The sequence below is a fragment of the Pongo pygmaeus genome, chromosome 1 (assembly GCF_028885625.2).
Source record: "Pongo pygmaeus isolate AG05252 chromosome 1, NHGRI_mPonPyg2-v2.0_pri, whole genome shotgun sequence".
NCBI lineage: Eukaryota > Metazoa > Chordata > Mammalia > Primates > Hominidae > Pongo > Pongo pygmaeus.
The window spans coordinates 156,668,697-156,686,578 of record NC_072373.2 but is presented as its reverse complement, the minus strand read 5'-3'; positions in this window follow the sequence as shown (position 1 = coordinate 156,686,578).

Sequence of the window (17,882 nt, the reverse complement as noted above, 5' to 3'; positions counted from 1 at the left end):
TTGTTGAATGCCTAGTTTCCAAATATTTTCTTCCATTCTGTAGGTTGTATACACTATGTTGATATTTTCTTTTGCTATGCAGAAGTTCTGTATTACAATTAGGTCCCATTTGTCAATTTTTGTTTTTTCACAATTGCTTTTGGTATCTACATCAAAAAATCTTTCCCAGGGTGTCAGTCTGAAATGGTATTTCCTAGATTATCTTCTAGGGTTTTACATTTATGTATTTAAAACCATCTTGAGTTGATTTTTGTATACACTACAAGGAAGCAGAACAGTTTCAATCTTCTGTTACAGCTAGCCAATAATTCCAGCACAATATACTGAATAGGGAGTCCTTTCCTCATTGCTTGTTTTTGTAGACTCTGTCAAAGATTAATGGTTATAGGTGTGTGGAATTATTTCTGGGATCTCTAGTCTGTTCCATTGGTCTATGTATCTGTTTTTGTACCAGTATTACACTGTATTTTGGCTACAGTAGTCTTGCAGTATATTTTGAAGTTAAGTAAAGTGATACCTGCAGGTTTGTTATTTTTGCTTAGGATTGTCTTGGGTATATGGGCTCTTTCTTGGTTCCATGTGAATATTAAAATAGTTTCTCCTAATTCTGTGATGAAAATCTTTGGTAGTTTCATAGGAATAGTATTATATCTATAAATTGCTATGGACAATATGGCCATTTTAACAAGATGGATTCTTTCTATCCATGAGTTTGAAATGTTTTTCCATTTGTTTTTGTCATCTCTGATTCCTTCAGCAGATATTTTGAAATTCTCACTGTACAAATCTTTTACCTCCATGGTTAGGTGACATTCCTACGTATTTTAGGTTTTTTTTGTGGCTATTGCGAATGGCATTGTGTTCTTGATTTGGCTTTCAGCTTGGATGTTGTTGGTGTATAGAAATGCTACTGATTTTTGTACACTGATGTTGTATCCTGAAACATTACTGTAGTGTTTTGTCAGTGCCAGGAACATTTTTGTAGACTCTTCAGGGTTTCCTAGGTACAGAACCATAACATCAGAAAAGAGAGATAGTTTGACTTCCTCTCTTCCTATTTGGATGTCTTTTATTTTTTGCTCTTGCCTGGTTGCTCTGGCTAACACTTCCAATGGTATGTTGAATAGGAGTGGTGAGAGAGGGCATCCTTATCTTGTTCTGGTTTTCAAGGATAATATTTCCAGTTTTTACCTCCTTAGTATGATGTTGGCTATGGGTTTGTCATAGATGGTTCTTATTATTTTGAGGTATGTGCCTTTGATGCCTATCATGTTGAGGGTTTTTAACACGAAAGGATGTTGAATTTTATTGAAAGCCTTTTCTGCATCTACTGAAATAATCATGTGATTTTTGTTTTTAGTTCTGTTTATCTGGTGAATCATATTATTGATTTGTGTATGTTGAATCAACTTTGCATCCCAGAGATAAAGCCTACTTGATTATGATGGATTAGCTTTTTGATGCATTGCTGAAATCACTTCACTAGTATTTTGTTGAGGATATTTGCATCTACATTCATCAAGGATATTGGCCTGATTTTTTCTTTTTCTGTGGTGTTTCTACCAAGTTTTCATACCAGAATGATACTGCCCTCAGAGAATCAGTTGGGGAGGAGCTCCTCCTCCACTATTTTTTGGAATAGTCTCAGTAGGAAAATGGTATCAGATATTATTTATACATCTGGTAGAATTTGGCTGTGAATCCATCTGGTCCTGGGCTTTTTCTGTTGGGTAAGCTTTTTATGAATGATTCAATCTTGAAACTTGTTATTGGTCTGTTCCGGATTAAATTTCTGCTTCAATTTTGAGAGGTTGCATATTTCCAAAAATTTATCTTTTTCTTCTAGGTTTTTTAGATTGTGCACAAAGTAATCTTTGTACTAGTCTCTGAGGATGTTTCGTATTTCTGTGGAGCTGGTGGTAATACTCCCTCTGTCCTTCCTGATTGTGTTTATTTAGATCTTCTCTCTTTTTTTTTTTTTTTTTGTTTATTCATCTAGCTAGTGGTCTATCTAACTTATTTATTTTTCCAAAGAACCAGCTCCTGGACTTGATCTTTTGTATGCTGTTTTTTTGCACCTCAATTTCCTTCAGTTTAGCTTATTTTGGTTATTTCTTGTCTTCTGCTAGCTTTAGGCTTGGTTTCTTCTTGCTTCTCTAGCACCTCTAGATGTGACGTTACATTGTTTCTTTGTGATCTTTCTGACTTTTTGATACGGGCATTTAGTGATAGACATTGTCTCTTAACACCGCTTTAGCTGTGTGCCAGAAATTTTGGCATGTTGTACTTTTGTTCTCATTAGTTTCAAGGAATTTCTTCATTTCACCCCTAACTTCATTGTTTACTCAAAAATAATTCAGGAACAGGTTATTTAATTTTCATGTAATTGTATGGTTTTCAGTGATTTTCTTAGTATCAACTTCTATTTTTATTGTGCTGTGGTCTGAGAGTATGGCTGGCATAATTTCAGTGTTTTTGAATTTGCTGAGGATTGTTTTATGGCTTATTTTGTGGTCAACTTTAGAGTATGTGCCATTTGCAGATGAGAAAAAAGCATATTATATTGATTTGGGGTGGAGAGTTCCGTAGATATATACTAGGTCTCACTGTTCAAGTGTCAAGTTCAGGCCCTAAAGGTACTTGTTAGTTTCCTGTCTTGATGATCTGTCTAATATAGTCAGTCAAGTGTTAAAGTCTCCCACTATTATGTGTGGGAGTCTAAATCTCTTTAAAGGTCTCTAAGAATTTGCTTTATTAATCTGAGTGCTCCTGTGTTGGTCGCATATATATTTAGGATAGTTTGGTCTTCTTGTTGAATTGAACCTTTAATATTATGTAATGTTCTTTTACCTTTTTTATCATTGCTGGTTTAAAGTTGGCTTTGTCTGAAATTAGAATAGCAACCCCTGCCTTTTTCTGTTTTCTGCTTGCTTGGTAGACTTTTCTCTATCCCTATACTTTTTCCCTATGCGTATCATTGCAAGTGAGGTGGGTCTCTTGAAGACAGCATACTGTTGGATCTCTCTTCTTTATCCAACTTGCCACTCTGCCTTTTAATTGGAACATGTTGCCATTTACATTCAAGGTTAATATTGGTATGTGCAGATTTGACCCTGCCATGATGTTGTTAACTTATTATTATACAGACTTGTTAGTGTGGTTGCTTTATAGTGTCAATGATCTATGTACCTAAATGTGTTTTTATCATGGCCAGTAATGTTCTTTCCTTTCCATATTTAGCATTCCCTTAAAGGTCTGTTGTAAGGCAGGATCAGTGATAATAAATTCCCTTAGCATTTGCTTGTATAAAAGAGATTGTATTTCTCCTCCACTTTTAAAGCTTAGCTTGGGTGGATATGAAATTCTTGGCTGGAATTTCTTTCCTTTAAGAATGCTGAATAGACCAGGTGTGGTGGCTCACGTCTGTAATCCCAGCATTTTGGGAGGCCAAGGCAGGTGGATTACCTGAGGTCAGGAGTTCAGGACCAGCCTGGCCAACATGGGGAAACCCTATCTCTACTAAAAAATACAAAAATTAGCCAGGCGTGGTGGCACACAACTGTAATCCCGGCTATTCAGGAGGCTGAGACAGGAGAATTGCTTGAAACTGGGAGGCAGAGGTTGCAGTGAGCTGAGATCATGCCATTGCACTCCAGCCTGAGTGACAAGAGTGAAACTTTGTCTCAAAAAAAAAAAAGAAGAATGCTGAATATAGCCCCCCAAACTTTTCCAGCTTGTATGGTTTCTTCTGAAAGGTCCACTGTTACTTTTATGGGGTTCTCTTTGTAGGTGATCTGCCCCTCCTCTCTAGCTGCCTTTAACATATTTTCTTTCATTTTGACCTTCAAGAATCTGATGACTCTGACAAGAAGTGTCATCTTGTGGGTATCTGCATTCCCTGGATTTGAATGTTGGCCTCCCTAGCAAGGTTGGGAAATTTTTCATGGACAATATCCTGAAGTATCTTTTTCAGGTTGCTTACTTTCTCCCCCTCTTTTTCAGGAATGCCAATGAGACATAGATTTGGTCTATTTACATAATCCCATATGTCTCAGAGATTTTGTTCATGCTTCTTCAATCCTTTTTCTTTATTTTTGTCTTACTGGGTTATTTTGGAGAGCTGGTCTTTGAGCTCTGAGATTCTTTCCTCAGAGAAAGAATCTGGTTGACTGTGCTGTTAATACATGTGATTGTATTCCGAAATTCTTGAAGTGAGTCTTTCAGCTTCTTAAGATCGGTTTGGTTCTTTTTGAAAATGGCCATTTTGTCTTTCATTTTCTGTATCATTTTATTGTATTCCTTAGAATCCTTGGATTGGGTTTTGACTTTCTTCCAAATCTTAATTATCTTCATTTGTACCTATAGTCTGAATTGTGTTTCTGTCATTTCAGCTATTTCAGCCTGATTAAGGACTGAATTAGTACAGTGGTTTGCTTCGGAATTAGTACAGTGGTTTGGAGGTAAAATGCACTCTGGCTTTTTGAGTTGCCAGAGTTCTTGTGCTTGTTCTTTCTCATCTGTGTGGCCTGATGTTCCTTCAATTTTGAAGTTGCTGTCTTTTGATGTTTGTTGTTGTTGTGTTGCTTTTATGTTGTCTGATACCCTTGGGGTTTGATTTTTGTATAAGGTAGGATCGGTTGACCTTTATGGGACCAAACCTCAGTTCAGCACTCCTGGGCTGCATCCTCTAATTCCAGGTGGGTGTTATCAGGCCTCCAGCTTTGTTCTCTGGACCCTCAAGTTTAAGAACCTACTGCACTAGAGTGGCCCAGGTATTTCTGGACTGCTGGCCATAGCACTGTAATGGGTGGAGCCAACCAAAGTCCTTTGTTGGGGCAGTGGAAGTGGAATCTGTGCTTATTTGCATATGCCACTTGTGGCAGTAGCTCAGCAGGGTGCCTGCGCATCAGCTGGGGCAGGGTACTGATAGGAGCCAGACTGCAGCCTTACTGCAGTGCTGTCACGCTGGCAGCAGTGTCAGGGATGCAGCACCGATTGGAGTGGGGCTGCTGGCCCTCATGTGTGCATTTGTGGGGGAGGTGGTATTGGCACTGGGTGCAGGAATATTGGCATTTGTGTTAGTGTTCACAGTGGCAGCAATATCAGCACATATTGGGGATGGTGTTCTGTATTCTTTTTTCTTTTTTTTTTTTTTTTTGAGACGGAGTCTTGGTCTGTCGCCCACGCTGGAGTGCAGTGGCGCGATCTCGGCTCACTGCAAGCTCTGCCTCCTGGGTTCTCGCCACTCTTCTGCCTCAGCCTCCTGAGTAGCTGGGACTACAGGCGCCCACCACCATGCTCGGCTAATTTTTGTATTTTTAGTAGAGACGAGGTTTCACCGTGTCAGCCAGGATGATCTTGAATTCCTGACCTCGTGATCTGCCCGCCTTGGCCTCCCAAAGTGCTGAGATTACAGGCATGAGGCACCATGCCTGGCCAGTGTTCTGTATTCTTGATGATAAAAGGAATTGCCTCAATAGTTCAACATTAATATTATATATGCTGTGGGTTTTATTTTGATGTTGTTGTTCCTACTGTAGTGGATCTTAATTATTTTCCATGAGTATTTTTTAATGTGAACAAGATTTGCATCTTAACACATGCTCTTACTGCATTTGTAGAAGTAATCAAATGATTTCCCTTTAATTTATTATTTTAGTCAATAATATTCATCCATTTTTAATAATAAACCAATTGTGCATTCCTCAAATCACAGAAAATCATATACGTTGCTGTATTTGGTTTGTTAATATTTCATGGTTGGGTGTTGCATCTGTTTGTGAATAAAATTGACCTGTAACTTCCCTCTCTAGTGTGACTGTGCTTGGTTTGTCAATCAATATGTTCCACTGTCATAAAATGAAAGAAGAATGTCTCTTTATTTTATGATTCTGAGATTATCTGTGAAGAATTGGAAACATCATATCCTGGAATGTCTTGCAGAAGTTGACTTTATATTAACTCAACATATTGTGTTCTTTGTGGAGAGTTTAATTATTGATATAATTGCTAATAGAACCACAGAAATTACATTATTTTGTGGCTAGTTTTAATAAATTATACTTTGTTAGAAATATGTTCATTTTTAAAATTTTTTCAGATGTATTGGCTTATATTTTTTAAATATTTTCTTATTTTCTGTTTAATCCCTAAAACATATCTAGTTCTGTTTCCTATTTAATTCCTAAAATTGTTTAATGCCTTTTAATTATGAATGTATTTGTCATTTTCCCCTATTTTGTAAGCCATTAGACGTGCCAATATTTGGCTTTGCTGGCCCTCTTTATTTTACATATTTTCTATTTCATTAATTTCTAACTCTATTATTCTCTTACATTTGTATTTTTGAGGTTTATATTTATTTCCACTACTTATAGTGGTGGTTTAGCTTATTAATCTTGAGCTCTTATTATTTCTTAATCTAAGCTTGTGTATCATTAAATACTCCTCTATATACTGATTTAGTTGCAGCCCATGAATTTGATTTGTTATTTTTTTCACTGTGACACAATAATAAATATATATTTGGTCTTTGTCTCCAGTTCCCAGCACACAGTTCTAAAACCTTTCTAATTTCCTGAGTGATAATCATGCCAGGAGCATCTTTTGTTCTAATATTTGGTTTTGACCTACGTTGCTGACACAAGAGCTCCTAAATCCCTCAGAATTTCTTGAGTGATCAGAGTAGGTTTTTTTCTATCGAAGTTACTCTCGGTGGACTCCTAAATCCTTTCAGGAAGGGGGGTGGTCACTAGAGAGACAAAGCCATAATTAGAAGCCTAGAATTTTCAGCCCCACTCCACAACTCCAGAGAGGGGAGAGGGCTGGAGAATGAATGAATAATTGATCTGTTGACATTGCCTATGTGATGAAGCCTCCATAAAAACCCCCAAACTATAGGATTCTGAGTCCTTCCTGGCTGCTGGACATAGCCATGTGCTGGAAGGTTGGTGCACTCCAACTGCAGAAGGACAGAAGCTCTTACGCTCAGGATCTTGCCATATCCACTTCTTCATCTGACTGTTCATCTGTATCCTTTATAGTATCCTTTTTAATAAACACACAAATATAAGTAAATCTTTCTCTGAGTTGTGTGAACCACTATAGCAAATTATCAAACCCAAGGAGGTTATGGGAGCCTTCAGTACACAGCTAGTTGCTCAGAAACGTACAAGATAACTGGAGATTTGTCACTGGTGTCTGAAGTAGAGGCGGTCTTAGAGGTCTGCGTTAACTCTAGGTAGTTTAAGTCAGAATTAAGTTGCAGGACACCCAGTTGGTGTCTACAGAGAATTGGAGAATTGTTTGGTGTGGAAAACCCACACGTTTGCTGCCAGATGTGCTATTTGACAGAAAAACAAGATTTTTCTTTCATTCATATTTTTCAAAATATGAATTTTCAAAAATTTTTTTCTAATTTTTATTATGTTGTGTTCATTGTCCCATGATTTCATTAGACTTTTAAAATTTAAACACATAGAGTTTAGGCTGGGCACCGTGGCTCAGGCCTATAATCCCAGTACTTTGGTAGGCTGAGGCAGGCAAATAACTTGAGGCCAGGAGTTTGAGACCAGCCCGGCCAGCATGGAAAACCCTGTCTCTACAAAAAATGCAAAAATTATTAGCCAGCCATGGTGGCATGCGCCTGTAATCCCAGCTACTTGGAAGGCTGAAGGACAAGAATCACTTGAATCTGGGAGGCAGAGGTTGCAGTGAGCTGAGATGGTGCCACTGCAGTTCAGCCTCATTGACAGAGCAAGACTCTGTCTCATAAATAAATAAACACATAAGGTTTATTCTAATTACTTTTGTTATTTCTGACTTAATTTTTCTAAAATGCAAAGTAATCAGTTCTCTTTGAAATAACTCAACATTTTAGAGATAGCTTTATGGTTTAATATGCACTCTACTTTTATAAATGTTTTATTTATATTTGAAAAGCATAGTATCAAGCATATGTATTCTCTAATTGTTAAATACAATTTTAGATACATTTGTAAAATTGTACGTCAAACAATTTGTGTTATTTCTGCAGGTAAAAATTTCTATGCCTTCATTGCTTTTTTAAAATCAGCCTGCTTTCTATATTTATTGGGTGATGTGTGATTAAAAAATGGTGAATTTGCTGATTTTTCTTTATATAGCTCTCAAATATTTGCTTTTAGTTTTTTTTTTCTGACTGAGATCTATTTTTCTAATTTTCTTTAGTGAAAAAATATCCGCATTTTTTAAAATTTGAAAATATTTTCTTTCATTCTTTAAAGGTGAGTTAGATAGATGTGTAATTCTAGTTTGATAGTATTTATTTCTCCATAAATATTCTATTATTTAAACATTTTTTATCGTTCTTATTATGCTTGATAATTTGGCTTTTAAATAAGTAGCTGTTCCTTTGAAATGTGGTTTGTCTTTTTTTTCTTAGTTACCTTTGAAATATATTTGCTGTTGGTATTCCACACTATCAATACAGGTGTCCATATGTATATTTCAAGTAGATAAAGTATTCCTATGTCTATTTCTCTGTTGTTTCCTTTGGTATCACTTGTGTCTCATTTTTTTTCATGTGTGTCTCGTGATATTTTAATTGAGAATTACTCGTTTTTCTCAACCTTAATATTATCGTCTTTCACACCTAGGTTGAATTTGAATTACTCAAGAAAGGATTTGTGAAATTTTGGGGGCCTACTTTTCCCCACTTGATCTTTGTTTGTTTGTGTGTTTGTTTTTCCTCTTCATTGGCAGAGTTAAAGCAACCAAGTTTTCTGTCATATTCGAAATGGTGGAGCTCATTTGTCACTTTATTTTGTAATATAGGTGTACCACTTTTAGTTTATAGCCTTATGTGGGGATTCTGCTTTTAGTTTCTCCACCTTAGGCTTTACCTTCTGCCTTGGGCTATATCCTCAGTTCTTCACATTCTGGGGGTGGGGGTTTCAGTGTACATTTTGGTAGCCTGGGTTCATCACAAAATTTCAAGTTGAATACAAGTTTTCAAACCCACTTACTTCCCAGAATCATTGTTTTCACATGACTTCGAGGGTTTAAATATTCTTTTATGTTGTGCCAGGTCAATGATTCTCTTCCAAAGATAATTTTAATATTCTTCCCCTTCCTGCAGCGACATCCAATCCAGGTCTAAGTCCTTTCCTATCCGAAAATTACATGTTCAGTTTTTTTGTTTGTTTGTTTGTTTTTAATTGAGATGGAGTCTCTCTCTGCCGCCCAGGCTGGAGAGCGGTGGCGCGACCTTGGCTCACTGCAAGCTCCGCCTCCTGGGTTCACGCCATTCTCCTGCCTCAGCCTCCGGAGTAGCTGGGACTATAGGCAGCCGCCACCACGCCCGGCTAATTTTTTGTATTTTTAGTAGAGATGGGGTTTTACCGTGTTAGCCAGGATGGTCTTGATCTTCTGACCTCGTGATCCACCCACCTCGGCCTCCCAGTGTTGGGATTACAGGCGTGAGCCACCGCGACTAGCCACATGTTCAGTTTTAACAAAATTGTGTTGCTGATATTTTTTCCCAGGTGTTTTTCTTAATCTAGTAAAATGAAACGAATGAACATAGGTTTTAACGAAATTTACTTTTTAGTGAGGTTTTTAGATTTAGTTAAGGTAAGTTAAAAAATATGCATGGAAATTTGTCACACTTTCCAATAAGAAACAGAAAAAAAAAAATAGACAATGGCATGGATTCCGGCTTTACTTACTAAGTGGCACATAGGACTTTTAGAAACACCATTTTTCCTTTTTTCTTCTACCTACATAAAGCAATGTTGTTGCATCTGATAATGCTAGAAAATGACCTTCATAAGCTAAGAATATTATGGAATCCTACAGCATTAATGATTCATATAAGATAAAAACGTTGAAGAAATAACCTTCCATGCTCCCACATCTTCCCAAATCCACATGATCATGTTTTCTGAATAAAGTAGACTCTTTTCTCCCAGATATATCCAGTGAACACATATCTAGGTATTCAGACATTCATAGTACACACATTGCAGTCAATACTGTCATTCTAAATGGGAAATGTTCAAAACATATCCCTAAAAATTTCTCTTTAAAAGGTGATTAATGAATTTTGATAAATTTTGATATTTTGATAAATCAATGTATTGATACATTTTCCTATAATCAGCAAGATTTCTGAAGGAACATGAAACTTCATCTACAATTATTAGAATAACAGTGAACTCTTTTAATCAGTTTGATATTTACATAGTTAATTATATTTATGAGAAAGTCTGTATTTCTCAGTCTATTAGGATAGAAATAAAGCCTTCACAAATATTTTTCTGTCATTCTTATTCATTTTTCAACAATATTCTCAAAAGATTCTTTAAACTATTTTAGAAACATTGAACATCTATGTCAAGTTCTCTAGCTTTAACTTTCTCTCTGTACATATACATGTTAAAATCAAGGTTCAGTGACTGCCAAACTAGCATTGACCTCTCAATAGGGGTGACATTAAGACTTTTTTTGTGGTTTGTGATTTTTAGCAAAGTAACACATAACGTCTGGAAGCTCCCATCCAAAGCATACTTTCACAGTTCTTAGTTCATCTTTTTCTTTTGTGTCAGTGACTTTTAGAGGGGAAAAAGATAGCTCTAACTTTAAGCTTTGCTCTTTTAGCACTTGCAAATTGTAATTTTTTTTTCATGGCACCCACTCACACATAAAGATGATGTTATTATGATACATAAGAGAAAGAGAATGAGTGTGAGAGATAAGACATTGGATATTTTGTGGGTAAAATACCCATATTGTTGAATTTGTACAATAAAAACTCTCTTGAGAGGAGTGAACATTAGTATTAAATAGACATGGTGTCCTATTTTATTTGTTTTTAAGGTTTGATGATTTTCTACATTCTATGTAATATAATCTTACAAGGCAAAGGTAGCCTCTTGTGAGCCACATTCCTCCTAGAATAATAATAGTACTTATTTCTTGTATTTTAAATGTCAGTAAGCACTGATTTATTAAAAAGCATGCAGGTGAATGTGTTTATTCTTTCAGCATAAATTGCATAGTCGCTTAATTTTATTTACTACTGTAAAATACCTATAATATCACTGCAGATAGGGTAAGCAAGGATTCAAATGCACACATTTGATGGATCTCTCAAACAAACAAAAGGTGTGTATCCATGACAACCAAACCACTGGGATCCATTGGTATGTGAATAAGATACTCTTTAGCATTATGCAGATTTTTAAAAAAAAAACTGACGTTACTGGGATAGAATTGATGAATGTGTACATTAAGTGCATTATGTGTTCCTGAATTCATTTATGATTTACTTGACCAAGAGCACTAGAAATGTTCAACCCCAAGAATGACACTGGCTAAAATCAAATTTTCTATTATTTGTTTTGATTTTCATTAGAGGGAAAGGAGCTTTGAAAATTTTATTTTTTCAAATATTTTTCACCCATTTTGTTTTTTAGATTTTTGGTGGTGGAGGAGGGAGTCAGAAGAACCAAATTCCTTGAATAGATTATAAAACAAGAAAAAAATTGTAAGCATTAAGCTTTTGCACTCCTGCCTCTGAGAAGTGAAACATGGATGAATAAATTTCAATTTTACCCTTTAGGAAAAAGCCAAAACTTTCCATGCCTTAGCTGTTTCTACTATTCTTATGTGGTCACTTGTAATATATGCTCCATAATTAGTTGGTCTGGTTTAATTCTACCTAATTTTATGGTAAGTTTGAGTATTTAGTAATGCCTACTTGTTTTCTTCTTCCATATTATTTTTAAAAATTTTTTTGTCTGTACATATAATAGCCTAACTTCCCTCATCATCAAGCATATGCTTTTCATGTTAGCCCTATTTCATCTGGGGACTTGGGGCAGACTATGTCTATAAAGATCAGAAATACCTTTAAAAGAATAAAGAATACCAGTAGAGTCCAAACTACTTTTAAAGTATTTCACTCTTAGGTTTATATAAAATTATCTAATTTAACTTATATGAGCCCCAAAACTTAAAGCATCTTGAAAGGTTCTGCCTTGCCTATTGCATTTAAGTAGACAAATCTTGACTCTAGAATTTAAGGCTGTGCAGTTAATTGCCCCAAATTTCTCTTCCATTTACATTTTCTCTACTCTTATACCTATGATCTGTGTTCCAGTCAATCTGAATTAATATCTTAGAAATTCATCTCCAAGATCCCAATACAGTGACTGGCACATGGTTAGTTATAAATATTAAACATGTGAAGAATTTACATATTTGTTGGAGCAAATCTTAGTGTAGCAGACACAGGTTTTTTTAAATAAAAAGTTTCCTTGTGATTTATTTAAAATTTACATAGAAACTTTCACTTGTACCTAGGATAATGGTGACTTCCTAAATGTAAATCTCTTTTCATCTTCTCCCCCAAAATCTATACATATCAATGAGGTGTGCAATAAAATCACACACAATCTTGTGATTTTTCCTGTTTCAAGGAAAATGAACACATGAACCACAAAATATCTGGAATTAGAGAAATAAACACAAAATACCCACATGTCTCTCAACAGAGTTTGTGCTGTAACTACACAAACATATTACACGACATGAGAGGAAAGGGTGCATGAATGACTGTGCAATGAAGAAAAGGATCATAGAAATGAAAGCACAGCTAATGTAAAAATAAAGTTACCTCCACAAAGAGAAAGTTTATCAGTAAGTGCTGAAGCATATAATGCAAGTTTAGGCTTTGCTAATACCCAACACTAAAACTAAGGAACATAATTGAAATATGAAAGAACAAGCAGCAGTCTCAGAGAGGCATCCTATTTTGGGTAGAAAAAAATAAAAGAAAAGGCATCCTTTTCAGTAGATAAAAATCCATTCACTGAAACCAACTACAAGGGGAAGAAAGCTGCAACGTAACCCTTCAGATACGATTAATAATTTTAAAAATTGTGTAAGAATCAGGGAGAAAGAATTTGAATCGAATATTTTAAAACAAAGGACAGAAATGAATAAAAATAGAAATAAATCAGTGTAATTTCTCAAACTCAGGGAGGACATTAAAAAGAAAATTGAAAATCATTTGAGTATTAAAGAATAAAATATAAGATAACCAAATAAGAATATGTTTGAATAAAAATTTAATAAAGGTCATTAAAAATGGTAAATATTCAAGATTTAAAAAAAGATGAATAAATAAATTAAAAGTACTAGAAAGAAAATAATTAAAGAGTAGAAGGCAGACAATGAATATCATGCAGACATATAATTGCAGCCGCTAAAATAGAATAAGAAAACAACCCAAAAACTCTGAAATAATTTTAAGCTACAATTTTTAAAGTTTTGTCAAAATTGAAAGAAAAATAAAATCCACATATTGAAAATATCTATCATGTCTCTGAGATAACTGACTCAGAACAATCAACTACAACTACAATATACATCCTAGAAAAAGTTTAGACTAAAATCAGATTAAAAATTTTTCACAGCCTCTAAAAGGAAAAAATAAAACTTTTAATAATAGTACAAAAATAAGACGGGAATAAGAATTCTTAAACAACTCAAAAAATTATATGGAAATCAGTATTTTCAAGAAACTTAAGAAAATAAGTATAACTGTTTGACGTATCTTTTATATATTTAAGACTATAGAAAAACAGTTTATGCATGCAAAAATTTCAATACATACAGTACTCCTGAATCCTTCCTGAGAAATCCATTGGCAAATAAGTATCATTTAACTCAGATATAAATGAAGAAGATTTTAGCAAAAGAATTATAAGTGATCATTTAATATATTTAACTACAGAATAAATATATTAAAATTTTAATTGTATATTAAAACAATGGAACAGGGTTAGAAGTACCTATGTGAAATACAAAACACAAAAAATATGAAGTATAAAAAAGGGAGAGAAGGAAAAAAGAAAAAGGAAAGCACAATAAATTCACTGATTAATGCATAGTAAATAGGTGAGAATTAAAGGATAACATTTAACAAGAAAAAATCAGATTAAAAAAGCTAAGAAAGAAAGGAGGTTAAAGGCACTAAAATTGTGTAAATGAAAGTGTAATCAAAGTAACAAAAATACAAACCTTCCTTACACCAAAATATATTTAAAAATTCTATGCACTGATAAGGAATGATTCTCTGACAAGATTTTGAATGGGAAAATAAAAGCAGAGTTCTGTATATACAAAACTTTATATATATATATATATATAATATATATAAAACATATACAATTTAGATATAATTTTCTCACTTTTCTGAATAAAATAAGACAGAAAATGTATCTGCCCAGGTGTCTGCTTAATTTTGCAAAGACATAAATTTTTTTGTGTGTTTCTCAAAAACACAGGAAGGATAAACTTGCCTACAATTAAATGAGTGGGGTAAGAGAATGGGATGGAAGGGATAGAATGGAAGCTACACTTGTCTGAGTACATCTTTCTGTACAGACTTAACACTGGAATCATGTTAATGTTCCTCATATTCAAAATATAAAACTAAATTTTAAAAGATGGAGGTATGTCCTAAAATGGAATATAAACATGAATACAACTCATTTCAAATGAATAATATGACCACACTGAAAAAAAGTACTAATTCATGTAACTTTTGATGAGAGTACCTTGACTTCTTGCCTTCAGTCTAAAAAGAAATTGTAAATATATTCAACTTTAATCCTAGGTATATGTTTTTATAGTGGTACTGGTATAGCAATTCTGAAACTATATTACCTACACTGTAAGATTATAAAAATAAGTATATTCCTTGTTAGAAGTCATAGCATCATTATAGAAGAAAACAAATATCAAGATTGAATGGCAAAAGTCAAAAACTGAATTTGTTGGAGTATATAAAAATAGGAATTATTAGTAGGAAGTCATGAATTCCAAATACCTTGCTCTGTCCCTTGTTCATCCCTAGCAGGGATGAACATCACGGGGGATCAGAGAATGATCTTTCCTGCAGTAGAATGCAAAAAATAAATGTAGAACAAATGATAGATTCAGAACATCACCCATTTTCAAACCTCAAAATTAGAATCAATTGAGGCAAGAATCACTAAGAAATTCTAAAACTAAACAGTGAAAATTTTATGAGGAACATATATTTATAGAATCACAAAGTACATTCCACAAATTGTGTTTTAATTACAAAGGGAAAAGAGTAACTTTAAAATGAAGGCATATGATGGATACTACCTTAGCTCTCCATTTTATTACTTAGCTCCCTGTCTTTTGTCTCTGCATATGATTTGACACTGCAGATTATTAGTTACCATATCTAGTACACTGAGATGAGATTATTTAATTAATAATAAGTTATATCACTTTTCAAAGATTGAAGAAAGAATGAGATGTAAAGAATTAGAAAAAGTCATTGGTGATTAGTCTGAAGTAATTTGGCTGTGATAGAAAGAAGAGAAATTTGTAGCTGAAAATAAATATGGGTCTAAGAAAGTATTATTTCTTAAAAAAGCAGATATTTGAGCACATATATATATATATATATATTCGACAGAGGTGCAGTGGAAAAGTGACTTTAGCTTTTGCTGATTTCAATAATGTAAATATTACCACTATGAACATTTTCAAGTTGCCAACAGTTTAACAATCTCTTAAATCCCTAAATATTTAACAGGAACAGCAGGGCATGGAGACATCATTATGGGAATCCAAAACATCGTTGGATAAATTAGCAACTCTGATGCTAAAGAGAATAGGAAAAAGATTCTAATTATCTAGAGTGATGCTTAATGCTTTTGGCCCTAAATCCATTTCCTCTAATGTTGATAGCACAAAACCAGCACATTTTTCTTAGAACTGGCATGATAGGACTTTCCCTTCAGTTTTCTTTCAATCCCTTTAATTACTTTTTTATTTTTGAAAATTTGTCTTTTAAACTTGAGCAATCTGCTTCCAATTTTTTGCTAATTAATGATGTATATTATACGTATCATTGTTTGTGTTTTCTACTTGTGTGAGGTAATTTTCTGGGTTTTTTCATCTTTGCTTGGCATATTTTGACTGCTTGACCATTTTGTAATTCCTTTATTGTGCATCATGTGCAATTCCACGTGATGAGTCAATTATTAATGATGACTCTAGCAATTACGAAATGCACACTGAATTTAGTAAGTCAAAATTTAGGCAATATCTTTTTCTTCTTTTTAAATAGTCTAACTAATTTAGGACATTTAGCTCAATTTAATGTTACCTTAAAGGTTAATATTTTCATCTGTGTTCTATTATCATTTTCTTTTCTCTTTAAAAACAAAACACTGCTATTATTATTAATTTACCCAGTCAAGGTTTTATTTCAATGTTTACCCACGTTATTAGTCTGTTTTCACACTGCTGATAAAGATATACCTGAGATCAGGCAATTTACAAAAGAAAGTGGTTTAATGGACTTTCAGTCCCATGTGGATAAGCAGGCCTCACAATCATGGCAGAAGGTGAAAGGCACATCTTACATGGTGGTGGCAAGAGAGAGAATGAGAACCAAGTGAAAGGGGTTTCCCCATATAAACCATCAGATCTCCTGAGATTTATTCACTACCATGAGAACAGTGTGGGAGAAACTGCCCCCATGATTCAATTATCTCACACTGGTCTCTCCTACAACACATGAGAATTGTGAGAGTACAATTATGATAAGATTTGGGAGCGGAGAGGGAGCCAAACCATATCATTCTTCCCCAGCCCCTCCTAAATCTCATGTTCTCACATTTCAAAACACAACCATGCCTTCCAAATAGTTCCCCAAAGTCTTAACTCATTTCAGCATTAACTCAAAAGTCCACAGTCCAAAGTCTCATTTGAGACAAGGAAAGCCCCTTCTGCCTATCAGCCTGTAAAATCAAAAGCAAATTAGTTACTTCCTAGATACAATGGGGGTACAGGCATTAGGTAAAGACAGCCATTCCAAATATAAGAAACTGGTCAAAACAACGTGGCTACAGGCCGCATGCAAGTCCAAAATCCAGCAGGGTAGTCAAATCCTAAAGCACCAAAATGAACTCCTTTGACTCCATGTCTCACATCCAGGTCATGCTGATGCAATAGGTGGTTTCCCATGGCCTTGGGCAGCTCCACCCCTGTGGCTTTGCAGGGTATAGCCTTCCTCCCATCCGCTTTCATGGGCTGGCACTGAGTGTCCACAGCCTCTCCAGGTGTGCAGTGCAGGCTTTCAGTGGATCTAGCATTCTGAGGTCTGGAAGACAGGGCAGTGGCCCTCTTCTCACAGCTCCACTAGGCAGTGCCCCAGTACAGACTCTGTGAGGGGACTCTGACCCCACTTTTCCCTTCTGCACTGCCTTAGCCAAGGTTCTCCATGAGGGCCCCACCCCTGCGGCAAACTTCTGCCTGGGCATCCAGGTATTTCCATACATACTCAGAAATCTAGGCAGAGGTTCTCAAACCTCAATTCTTGACTTCTGTGTACCCACAGGCTAAATACCACATGGAAGCTGCCAAGGCTTGGGGCTTCCACCCTCTGAAGCAACAGCCTGAGCTGTACCTTGGTTCCTTTTAATCATGGCTGGAGCATCTGGGGGCACAGAGCACCAAGTCCTTAGACTGCACACAGGAGAGGGTCTCTGGGCCCAGCCTATGAAACCATTTCTTCGTCCTAAACCTCCGGGCTTGTGATGGGAGGGGCTGCTTCAAACGTCTCTGACATGTCTTGGAGACTTTTTCCCCATTGTCTGGGTGACTAACATGTGGCTCCTTGCTACTTATGCAAATTTCTGCAGCTATCTTGAATTTCTACTCACAAAATGGGGCTTACTTTTCTGTCACATTGTCAGGATACCAATTTTCTGAACTTTTATGCTGTTTCCCTTTTAAAACTGAATGCCTTTAATAGCACCCAAGTCACCTCTTGAATGCTTTGCTGC